Source organism: Serinus canaria, chromosome 4 (genome assembly GCF_022539315.1).
Source record: "Serinus canaria isolate serCan28SL12 chromosome 4, serCan2020, whole genome shotgun sequence".
NCBI classification, from domain to species: Eukaryota; Metazoa; Chordata; class Aves; order Passeriformes; family Fringillidae; genus Serinus; species Serinus canaria.
This window is the reverse complement of record NC_066317.1, coordinates 13,860,170-13,873,098: the sequence shown is the minus strand read 5'-3', so window position 1 is coordinate 13,873,098 and position 12,929 is coordinate 13,860,170. Positions and strand designations below refer to the sequence as shown.

Here is a 12,929-nt window from a genome sequence, read left to right as displayed (position 1 = left end):
AGGAATCACGCAGTAGTAAGAGATTCACTGATGAACTGTCACTAAATCAGTGGTTAACAGTGGTTGGTTTCATAAGGAAGGAACACAAATACCTACAACAGCTGTTAAGTTCAGCTTTTAGAAATAAAATCAGGACTGTTTATAGTTTCAAAGCCAGTTTTGCAAAGAGTCAGCAAGAAATTCAGCATTCCTGCCATCAGATTTGATTCACCAGAGAGAGACAAAATCTGTGTCTGTCTTTTCTTGCATCAAATGTGAAACTAAATGCCTTGACTAGAAGATGTTTAGGGGTATCTGCTTAAAAAGCTTAAGATGTGTTAATTTGAATAATATGCACCCAAAAGCTCAGAAAGCTCTTGAGTTACATCTGCAAAAATAAATTTATCCTCATCTGAAAAGCAAAGCTAAACTGAAGCCACTCACAGAGCTGTTCACATCTTATTTTGAATGTGAATCCTAGCAGGACCCAAGAAGTACCACAGCTTCTCAAATTCCATGGAGCAAGGTGTGAACTGAGGAGTTGACTTTGACCCAAACACTGCAGACGAAAAGCACTTGGTGGGTTGTTTTTATTCTGAGAGCCAAAAATACCGTGTTACTGTTGAAAATTGTTATAAAGACTCTGTTTTGCCTAAATGCAGTCCATATTCTTGTCTAATTTGGGCATCTTGGCAAAGAGCTGGGATTGTTAAAGGCTGTATGTAATAGTTACATTTCATGCAGAACCTTGGTGCGTGTCTGGGAGCTGTAGTGGGCTGAACTGCAGAGTACCCCACTACATCATGGTACGTATTAAAACCATAGTGAAGGCTGGACTGCTGCAGGTGAAATTTCAGTGGGAATCTGGCAATAACATTGCCCCTTGTAACTGCTGAAAAAATATCCTCTGTGGTCTGTAAAGCACTGCCAAAGGTAGCAGGATCCTCAGGCTGTTGGTAGCTGCTGGCCACATGCTAATGGCTCTTTTCCTTGTTCAGCCAGCCCGCTGTGTCAGGACAGTGGGCAGTAGTTGGGACAATGGCTCTTGGGCACGTGTGCCATGCACATGCAGTGCTGCAGTGCCTCTAGCCCAGCTGTGTCACTGCATGCTCTGAGCCACTGCCCCAGTGGCTGCAGACTGTGTGGATCAGCCAGGCTCATGAATTATCTAGTCCCTGAGTAGAGTTCAGTGCCTCCAAATACACTCTGTGGCCTTCAGTTGCTTTCTTCTTTGGAGAGGGGGTGAAGGAATAGAAGTGAGCCTGGGCTTCATTCCATATTTACCTAGTTTCTTGGCTAACAAATGCATGTTTTATAACTGCTCTTTGGGAGATTTTATCCTGTGTGTGTTTTTAACAGGAAATTAAACATTAAACCCCTTCCCTCCCCCCCGCCCCCCCTTATTCACAATGGCATGAGTTAAGCACCAGGCACAAGCCAGTGTTTTGTATTTCCTGGATATGGCAAAATTATCATAATCTTGTTTTAAACAAGCAGCTGATACATATTTATATGTAAATATATTTATAGACAAATATATCTCTAAAGTTATGGTAATTGTACATAAATATTCCTCTATGCCTTGAAACTAGAACTATGTCAGAGACAAAATCTCTCTGTGCTGGAAAACTTCTTGAGTGTGTTTCTTTTAGGATTGTTATGCAAACCAGGAAATTGTTAGAAAAGCGGAAACAAGTCTTTAGCTATCAGCTGCTCCAGGGAGTTAACAGGCTTCAGAATCCACTGCTTGAATTGGAAATGCAGGGTTCGGGCCAGGTTTCTTTCTAAAAGCACGTTTGCAGTCGAGAAGCTTCTTGACTGCACAGAAAATGTATGCAGCAACCACCCAGAAAGGGCTGTAAGATATATAAATATTGATAGATATAATAGCTGAAGAACACACACTATGTTTGATAAAAATCTTGATTTTGCCTTCTAGTAATTAGCTGTACTGAATTCTGATAGTGCATAGATTTTCCTTCCTTGTACATGGCAATTAGATGATTAAACCTATTTGCAAACAATCCAAGGATTATATTTACTGCTGTGAGGATCTTTGTTTCCTGAAAGACCAACTTGATTCACAGATGATTCTGTCTGTTTTTCTTTCAACTTCTTTGCTCTGTGGTAAGCCAGGTACTAAATTTTTGCTCTGAAGTTTTTTGACATCCTAGCTTCTTAAGTAGAACTGGACCTAATGGGGAACTCTGAGCTACTTTCTTGTGTGGCCTAGACCCAAAGTTCTTGTTTCAGCAAAATGCAGATTTGTCTGAGATTTCCATTAAGACCGTTTCCAGAGTTTTTTAGCCTTCTAAATGAAGATTTGGGATTTGTTTTTTGGTGTTGGGTTGGTTTTGTTTTTGGTTTGTTTGTTTGTTTTGGGTATTTATGTCTTTGGCTATTTTTTATTTTTGGGTTTTTTTTTTTTTTTTTAAATCTATGGAAATTGCTTTCTTCTTTTCCCCTCACTATCTGAATAAACTTTATAGTGAATAGCAGTGCAGAAACTCCTGTGACTTACAGTCTCAGCTATGTACAAATGACTTTTCATTGCCTCTCTGTCTCTCTATGCAGACAGGGAAAGACTGTAAGCTAGAACTGGAAGTTGTTTATTCTGTTCTAAACATGTCATTGGGTCTTTATTTTCCATTTGGGCAGTCAGTATATGTCAGAGGAGATTGCTGTTTACATTTCTCCTAGAGGGCAATGCAGATTTAAAATTTTGTTCGCTTACAATTTTATTTAAATTTTAATGTACGTTTCTTGTCTTGTAGCAAATGCAACAGGTTTGGGATTTCTCTTGTTTGTTTGCTGCATTCTTTTTCTTGGGTTTTTTTGGTGCCAGAGACTTTGAGATTATTAAACAATTTTTGTAGGGCTGTTAGAGCAGTATGGGAAGAAAAGTCCTGTGTAAGTAGGCAGTGTAATGCAGTCCCTCCAGGATGAGCAGAGAATCAGCACAAGTTGCATAAGTCACACCTGGAGTCAAGAAATGGGTCATGCGTAGCACTTTGTCCAATGACAGAGCAACTTGTTTTCTAAATAAACCAGAATATACATCTTAAACCACAGGGGCTGCTGATGCCTTATTCTCTTTGAATACTCTCTAGGTGCCAAAATTTCTCCTTGGCACATACATGGACATAGCACATTAGTGTCAAAGGGGGGCTGCATTGTTCTTTTTGTAGGGTGTTTGTGTCCTATCCCCCCACTCTGGAATCATATGGAGTGTTTTTTATAGCCTGCTGCTGCTGTAAATTAAATACTATATTTATAGTGATTTAGAAAACAGATTATTCTGCAGAATTTGAAAAGAAATAGAAATTAGAACTGCTACTCAACCCTTCAAAACTTTGTGCTAACTTATATTGCCCTTTGAAGTCTTTCAAGACACAGTTGTGAATGGTATGTTAGTGTTGAATAGAAGTAGCTGGTTTTGATTTTTTCGTGGGGATTGGAGTGAGACGGTGTCGTAATTTGGGTGATAAATTAATTTGCGTGAGTTACTGTGTCATTCAATTAAATTACTTTATCAGAGTAAAATGTGATATGTGTAATGGCTACATAGCAATATTCCCTCTCCCTACTCCCCTCCATCCCTTCCTGTCTCAAACACAAGTAAAAAATCATAAACTTCATTTGGAATTACTGAACAGAAAACCTGGATGTTAGAGGAAGCCTTGGACTTATAATGAGACTGGTCTTAACGGCTGAAACAGCCCAGAACTGCGAGGTTGCAGGTGTGAAACCTGGCCTTGAACTCTTTCTATTTCTGAATTTTCTGCTTGGAAGTGTTTCTGTAACCTGGCACATAGGAGGGGAAATGGAAAGAAAGGCAGCTACATAGGCATATCAAAAAGCCATAAGGCCCTGCAACACTATTGTTAACAGCTGAGCAGAACACAGCTATGCTGTCACAAAATAAGTGCACCAATGTTAGTCATGAGGGGAAGATCAGTATGACTGCTGTTTGCCATGTGGAATTTCAGACAGTTTGTATTTCATCTTGCTGCAAGAGTTGCTCCTGCAGTTCGCTGTGATTCATCACAGCTTTTCCCACCTGATGGCTCTGAGTAGGTTGTGTGCTATACAAACTTAAAAGTCTTTTTGAGCTACTGCCAGTGAAGGTAAAGCTTTTTCTTATGTAATTGTGGGTTCTACTTTCCTATCAGAGAGTTGACTTCTGCTTGGAAAGCTTTGGGTCCATAGAAGGTACTTTTTTTCCTTTTTTTTTTTTTCTTAAGAGATACAGAATAATTTTGGTCCATACTTTGCATGCACAATATACATTATATGGCCATTTTATCCTTGTGAGTAATCTTTTTGCTACAGTCTACTTGCTGCGCTGCTAGCAAAAATCAAATTTGTGTAGTAAACATCTCCTAAGTTTTTCATATCGTTGAATGAGGTGTATCAGATCTTCATGGTTGCTGTGAGAATTGCCTTAGTTTCATTGCCAGTGCTTGTCTGTTTTCAGTGTATGAAATCTGGAGGCTGTAGAAATGTTCAAAGTAAACACATCCACGTGTTCACACACATGCATACAACAGGGGGCAGGGAAAGGGAACTTGAATTGACTTAAAACTAGAATCTGAATTGAAAGAAGAAACAGGGAGAGTTCAGGAGAATGGGTCAGTCTTTCCTTGAGGCCAGACATTGTTAAAAATCTCTGACCTCCTGTAATAATCCTTCATCTCTTTAATTCTCTACCTTCTGTGCACAGACATACAGGGGCAGATAATGCTGTAAGAAGGCCAATTTGGCATGCTAAAAGCCATTAATCCTGGGCATGGAAGTCACTGACATATCTTTACTACATGCCAGCTGTTCCCTGGCCAACCTCTACTGGTAAAAGTAAATTCTTTCACCCAGCACACAAGAGTGTAAGTAGAACAAAGACTTCAGCTCTTCAGTCACCTTCCTGTGGATGAGAGCATGCATTGCCCTGAGTTAGGGGATTCCTCACATGCTCTTGCTTCTCTTCACTGGTGACAAGAATAGCAGAGATCTTGCAGAGGAGAGCTGGTGAACTTTTTAGAGGGCTGATATGCAAGTTAGAAAATATTCCTCTTCTTGTTTTGCTCCCACTCTATCAGAGTTTTTCATTCGGTCAGAAAAAATGTCTTGTTGTTTGCCCATTAGCTTCTGGAAGCCTTTGTCCTATTTGCTTCTCTTTTCTTCTTTTGAAAGTTGCACTTAGTGCAAGGTGAATTACATTGCCGTCACTTCTTTCCTTCCCAGCTGTTTTTGTGACTTGCTGAACCAACAGGGAGATTGAAGGTGTTCTTAGGGGAGATCAACAAACCTGTCACCTGGATGTTAAGTTGAAACAACTGACACAACTTCCCCTAAGGGCTGCTTATCTTCTTCTCAGTAGTTTTTTTAACAAGCCATAGGTATCCTGCTTGATCCATTCCTCTACTGAAGTCACTCTGATGGCAAAAAGAGAGAAGTGAACAAAATGAGGAAGGAGGCACAGCCAAGTGTCAGCAGCATAGTGCAAATTTCAGAATGGCTTTCTTGTGAGACACCCATCAGATACACAATGTGGTAGCAGTTAGTCCTTGTCATTGGCCAGGTTGTGGAATTATTGGTGAGAAACTTCTTTTAAGAAGTCATAGGAAGTGATTGCATGTGTAGCAAGCTGAATAGCAAGAGAAAAGGAGACAGTAGCATGATGTTATCCCTGTTTGGCAGCTCAGGGAAAGAGCTTTTGAACACCTTACCTTTTGGGCGTGGAAGCACACTTACAGATACAGCTTCCAGCTTATTGGTGCCTGATTTGCCAACAAAACAGAAAAGGCAATGGAATAATATTTTCATGGACTTGGAGTTTTTGATAGGGTTTAAGAAGTGCTTCTGACTTTGGGAACTTTCAGGCCTGGTGATTGTACCCCTTCTTGATCTGCTCTGGTTTTTCAGAGTTCTCATGGATTAGATTAGGACTGTTCCCTTGATTGTTTCAGTATAGACCTGGACCATAGGTTAATGTTGCCTGGACTGGTGGAAACTCAAACTCAGTGCTACCAAAAAAACTATGGAAATGGTGGGACAGTCTGTTTATCTTACTATTTGTCAGGATTTTCGGGAAGTAGCTTCTGGTCATCATTGAGTTTTTCAGCCATGAAATTGGTTGGCATCTGGCCAGGCTGGTAAGGCTGGAGATCATGTGTGGTTTCCTGCCAAGCCAGCTCTGGCAAAAATGAGTAATTGTTGAGTTTAGATACTGCTCTTGTTATCATGGTGTACACAAATCAAAAGAGGAACCCTTCTGCAGGGTTGTATCTGATTTCTGTTGTTTCTAAATTTAATTATGTGATAAAATTAACATCCCAACATTGTATCTGTGACTATCTTGAACTGTTTTTCCACAGCTTGAGGAATAAATGGGGATTCTTTACCTATTTTAGTTTTAGCTTGCTCAGTGAAAGGCTATGTGTCTTGGATTTTATTGATGTAAAATAATCCAAGCAATATTTCTTCTGATTTTGAAAGATGGCCTGCAGTAAGGAGGATATTCATTGAAATAATTGCTTAATTTTTACAGGTTAATTGTTTAATGATACCGGGTAAGTGTATCTCTAGAATGATGCTTGTTAAAAATTGAACTTTGCATTTTAAAAATGGACAAAAAAAATCAGAAAGGAGGAGGCCAGGACAGAATGATGGTCCCCAAATTCCATTTGCCTCTAATTAACTTGCAGATGAGCACATTTCTTTCCTTTTCCTAACCCCAACTCAAACACCTTGTGGCCCTTTTGGCTACAATTCTTGAGTTGCATCATCCAGTCTTGAGGCAAATTCTGTCTAGCTTCCTCCTTTACCTGATGTATCTGAACCATTATGGAGTTGGGGAAAACAACCTTGCCACAGGAAAGCTACTTTATGCCTAACATACACATGCTGCTACATGCACACATTTGAAAAATATATCAAAGTTGGTCTTTATCTAGGAAAAACTGTAGTCAGCTCGAATAATTGAGTTAATTATTTTGTCTGAGAGGAAAAAAAGTAGATGGAGCAGGGATCTGATTCTTGCTGCATGTGTTCTGTGTGACAGCATGAAACGTGGGAATGTGGGTTGTCTGCTGTCCATTTGCTCTGCTGGCTTGAGGCTGGATGAGTCTATGATGTCTGAATTTATGTAAGAACTAACAGCATACCAGGGCAGGGCTGCATTGTATAGGGTTTGCTACACTCTGGGGTTATTAATGGGTACTTTTGGATGATGGAATGTGCTAGCACAAATCTATTTTTCTGAGTTTCTACAGGAATTTGACCTCCAAAATACCCTTTTTTCAGGAGCACTGAAATAACTCTCTTGTTTAGTTTTAGAATTCACTGTAGTTGCTTTTTTAACCAAATAACAGATCACTATTAGCTTGCCATCAAGCTTTCACCTTGATTTGGAAACTGATTCTTTAAAAAAGCAGTCTCTGTGGTCTGGAGGTAATAAACAATTGACCAGTTTTAGTGGCATGACAAATAAAAGTACACAGCTTCTTAATTTACTGAGAAACAGATGACTTGGCTTCATTAATTCAGAAAACTTTTTTAAAGTTTGAAGAAGTAGAAGAATATCTGAGTTCCCCTGGTGTTTGGTGTGATTTACCACAGGATGAGTGGCATGGTAAACAGTGAATAAAGGGGTCAGCCCTGCATCTAGAAAAGGCTCTTCTTGACTGCAGATTCCTCTGATAACTATCACAGAAAACTTTCTGCAATGGAGTTACTTCTAGCTTTCCAGGAATGGCTGAATCCTTTCCAGACTAGTTGGTTCATCATTTCATGGGATCATTATTTATTAACTGTGTGATTAAGGAAACTCTGGTTATGCTTTTTGTGTCTGTTTTCTATAGATGCTGAAGATCTAACACCTAGAACTAAATACTTGCTTAATCAAGGATATTTATGATACCGATATTTTTTCTATGTCCCTGATCTATTAGATTCCTATTAAAATGAAAATATAGTGCCCATAAATTAATGTAAGGGCAAAGCTACTTTCTGCTTGGTTGACTTCTGGATTATTGTGGGACATGAGCTATTTATGGGGAAGGAATGTTTGTTGTCTCAGAGCGGGATGCAGCTGTGATGCTGATGGGGAAGGACTGGTGGCTGCACAGCAGCAGCTGCTGCTTCCCCACCTCCTAATGCAGACAATGGCAGACTTGAAGGTGGCAACAGGGATTTTGCAGCATCTTTAACCTACTCTCCTCAGTAATTGTCCCCGTCATCCCTTGTCTGTGACTCTAGCTGTTTGTGTAAAGTTGAGATGGATTTTTATCCTCTTATTTTACCATGATTTGCCTATGCAATTCACCATTTAAAACATATATGACAGATCTGTTTGGTGTATTCTGTGTATCTCAACAGAAACAGTCTCATATTCCTCTTTTACTCCAGAAAAATTCTCTTTCATAGACTGTGTTCATTCTCTGGTTACCCTTAAACTGTAGACATTGGTTGTACTGTTGACATTGAAGATTAGTCCTGTTTTTAACATTAAAACATGTAATTCATCAGTTTACTTAAGCTGAAGTTGGAAGAAAACTGTCTCTTGAGCAAGTAACTGATAGTGTTAACTCTCTGCTTTTCATGGTCCTTAATACAAATGCTTTTTTCTTATTTAGAATTTTCAGAGTAAAGTAAGGATCTGATTATTGACACTGCCAAAGTATTTCGGGGTTTTTTTTTTCAACTTTGGATGCCAACAAAAAATATTCTTAGACTAGCCAGATGGAAAAAGGAGAAAAAAAGGCAGTGGGGAGACATGTCATGCTCAGTTAGGTAGAAGCTTAGTTCAGATTTCTGGTAAGGAGGGTCTGAGAGCTTTTACTGTCTAAGGCTCCTTCAGATAGAAAGCAGAAGGAATTGAGGGTTCATGTATTTGCTAGAGAAAAGCTGGATATGAGGCAGGTGTTGGTCTGTGCTGGTACTTGGGGGGTATCTGTTATTATGAGAAAGGGTGACACAAGGCAGGGAAGGGGAGAAGGAGGAAGGATATTTGGGTTAAAGACTGAGGGGTTGGTAGTACCAGCTAGACACACCAGTAAATTGATAGGATCAGCCTAAGATATTTGTTATTTTCTAGATGGGGCTGGTCTGAACCATGAGCGGCCATAAAGACAGTGCAGAGGGTGTCTGTTGCAGAGGCACAGTGAAAGCTCAAAGGCTTGGATGAGTGTTGTGATTAGATCAGTGAAACAAGAAGTTAATTTACATGACAGTTTAAAAACGATCCATGCAGTCAAAAATTTAAATAGTATGCAAAAGGTGGTGAGAATGTGAAACAAGTTTTAACTCTCTTGATAGTAAAATTGGATCTTACACCTATTTGTGTAGGATGGGGACATGAATTGTAGAAGCAGCTTGATGGCAGCTCTAGAAAGATGGCCAAGCTGAAGGCACTCAGAGCCTTCCCACAAATATGACGAAGGGAAGGTGAAGAGTTGATGGCTGGAATGTTGACAGAAATTTGTGAGATGTCATACAGACTTACTGCTTTTGTGCTGAGAACCCTCATGTCCTTCATCTGTTCAGGCTCTCTTTGGCACCCAAAAATGAGTGTAATATGAGAGAAAAAGGAGGGGGATTGACGTTTTTAGAAGGAGAAGGTGAAGGCACCAAGAACACCAGACTGTATGCTCAAAGAATAATATAAATGAGCTTTAAAGGCAGTCACATCTTGCATGTTTTATAAGGTAAGAGCTTATTAGAATTCAGGTGGTAGGAAAGAAGAGTAGGAAGTTTCTGGACCTCCTCTTCGAAAGGACCTGTCAGTCCAATGTGGCAGTCAGCTTTTTCATAGCAGTGGGAGACCTGACAGTGCTGCTCACTGGAGAACAGTGCTGGAGATAGAGAGGAGTGAGAGGATAGAAATAGTAAAAAATACTGGACTATCAATATTAGGAGCTCCTGACTTCAGAGGTAAATGGAAACCCATAAAGCTGATTCAGTTCCAGCAATGTCCTTAACACGCACTTAAAGAAACAAAACATGTCAAAACTTAAAAGGCAGGTCTCCATCAGCTTAGGGTCTTTACTGGTTCTGCAAAGAAAACAACAGGAAAAGGGCAGGGGGTGGAAAAAGAGGAAATAGCTAGAAGTCATTGAATGTTACAAGTTGTGAAGAAGTGTCAAAAAGAACTTATTTGTGATAATCAATGTGTAATCAAGCAGAGATGTTCACAGGTAGGTCTGTTGCTAGGTGAATATTTTTAATAATACAAAGTCACCTAACTTGTCTGCAAAAAAGTCTCTGGTCATGGGGTTGTATAGCTTGGCAGTGTTAATTTTTTAAAACATCTTGTAGCTTGCTGAAGATGTTTGAAGCAACTGGAGGAATGCTGATGAAGTAGCAGTATTTAGAAAGGTAAATACAAATCTTTGACAATATATTTGCACATGGGACAAAGTTTGGAGAATTGCAAATAGGGACAGGCAGTAGGATTGTGGTTGTGTGCTAAGCTGCACCCATTCAAACAAAATAAGTGTGGTTGTATTGAGAAACCAATGTACAGATTTTAGAGGGAAAAACGTAGCCCAGAATTACAGAAGGGAGCACACCCTTAGAAACAATGACTCTGCTAAGTCTGTTGGTCACAGAGGCCAATCAACTCATCATATTATTAATTTACATTAATGGCTAAAACAAGTACCAGCCCTGGATGTACAAATGGGACTGATGAGTAGGAGTAAGCAGTGGAATTAATGCTTAATGTCATTCTGATGGAACCACAGCAAAACCCCATAGAATCACATCTGATGTAGCTTCTTGAGAGAGAACACTGGGAAATTGTAACAGCTTTATAAAACAGGTATGTGATTCCAAAGCTGCAAAATCCCTCCCAGTAAGAGATTTGGTGTAAAACATAAAAAGGAGATCACTGAAATACTGTCACACAGCACAAAAACTTGATATGAGGGGTAATATAATAATTAGTAGTGCATTTTACATGGGTCATGCCTGAGAATAAAACCTAACAAAGAGAAGGTGCATGCATTGATTGGCAAGTCTGTTAATTAGTAACCAATTGATTCTTCATCCCCTTTATCATCTGCTGATGTTTTCAGACAATGACTATTTGGAAGATGTAGTTTGACCCCAATGTGAGATGGGCATTAATCAAAAGCAGGTTATCAAGCTGAATGAGGAGATAATGAGGCACAGTTCTGTTGCTTCTGCCATGTACAGGAGTTACTATAATTTCTGAAGTTAGCAGAACTTTTGGCACTGACATACAGGTGAGGTCTTTGTGCTGTTGCAGTCATGGCAATTACCCTATATTTTGAGGATCTAGATTTGGAGCATATACTGTTTTTAATCATGAAAATGTACTGGATAGTCATTAGTCATCTGTATTTGCTGTTCTACAGAATTGCCTCTTCCTGAATGAAAATATTGTTTTACTTTACTAAAGGAGATAACTGAAGACATCAGAAATGTAAAGTCTCTTTGTACATGTTTTTAGAGGGTTTTTACTTAATCCCATAGAATTTAGCAGGCGTTTTCCTGTTTAAATACCTGATTTGTTTTTTAGTGTTCAAAACTCAGTCTTAGTTCTGGGAGTTCAGTGCAGTACAGACTGTGAGAAAACACTGGCTCAGGAAGGAAGAAGTAAAATTTGAGGAAAGATTTAACACACAGTTTAATTTAAGATAATGTCAAACATAATTGCCTGTATACTACAGTCTCCAGTGTTGACTCTGCTGTGCGTGACTGAAGTGTTCAGTGTTTGGGGTTTTTTAACTTCTGTGTGTTCTGGGAAACAATTCAACAGAATATCCTCTGCTTTCTGTAAGGAGGTGCTGTGAGCTGGTGTTATCTGTGATATTAAGAAGCATGTTCCTTTCAAATGTGTTTCAGTAATGCTGAGTGAATGGTTGAGGTAAATGTGGCCTTCTAGTATGGTATATATAGTTTGATAATCTAGACCGTGCTACTACTCCTGCTTTGAAAGGAAATTGGGATAGATTAAAAGGACTTAACTCTAGTTCTAAGGAATTTATGAAGTAAAGTTGCAGTACCACTGTCTGATCTCTCAGATGTTTATCACTGTGACACATACATCTGCAAATGTAATGAGTGAGTTTTTACCTGACACTCTGCGGTTCTCATGTTATGTAAATTTGAAGCAGCAGCACCATGGCCTTGGTGCAGTGGGGAGGTGCCAGGTGAGCAGGATTGGGCCACAGTGCAAGTGCCTCATTTTCCCAGGTAATGTTCTCCTCCTCAGAGCATATCACACTTTGGTACTATGGGCTAATTTAGATCCTTAAATTAGCAGCTGCTTGGGGAGAAATTTCCAGATGATCACTTTTATCATTTCACTGTTTTCAGTTGTATGTCATTTTTACTCTCTAGGGAAGTTGTTCTCTCAGAGCTGCTGGGAGGGGGTGAGGATGAGATGGCTGGGGAAGCAGCTGAGGGCTTTGCTAACTCTGAGCTATTGTAGCAGAAGAAATTGAGGCTGTGATAGAGTTATGAGAAAGATTTTATCCATCAAGGGTGGCTTTTCATTGTCCACATTTGTTTTGTTGTGGTGTTGCACTTTTCATTAATTAAGAAAAAAATCATAAATGAAATCATTGCAACAGTAGTACTTAGCTTGATGGAGTAGAATTAAGCTCATTTCTTCCCTGAGGAGATGCTAGTTAATTTAGAAATAGAAAGTAATGTTGTACAGGACTTCATCTTGTATATTACTAAATATGGGAGATATAACTTGTCAAGACAGCACAATATTTGAACAGCTTTTGATTGTAGTATTTTGATGCTGTGTTAGGACATAGTTGTTATTTTTTTTTCCCAAAAGCATTTGGCCCCAAAAGAGCAGAACTCTTTTACAAAGATGGTGGGGACAGCGGTATCTCAACCACTCTAGACTTTTCTGCTGGTGTTATCTGGCAGGCTTGTGGGTTGTGGGTTGTGTTCATGAGTGCTACTGG

The 12,929-nt window shown here is 39.4% G+C and overlaps 1 protein-coding gene across 2 annotated transcripts in view; it reads left to right on the top strand.

Annotated features, from left to right (window-relative positions):
- Nucleotides 1–12,929, top strand: part of ARHGAP10 (Rho GTPase activating protein 10) — a 139,162-nt gene that overhangs the window by 105,381 nt on the left and 20,852 nt on the right. The gene's annotated exons all lie outside the window — the stretch shown is intronic.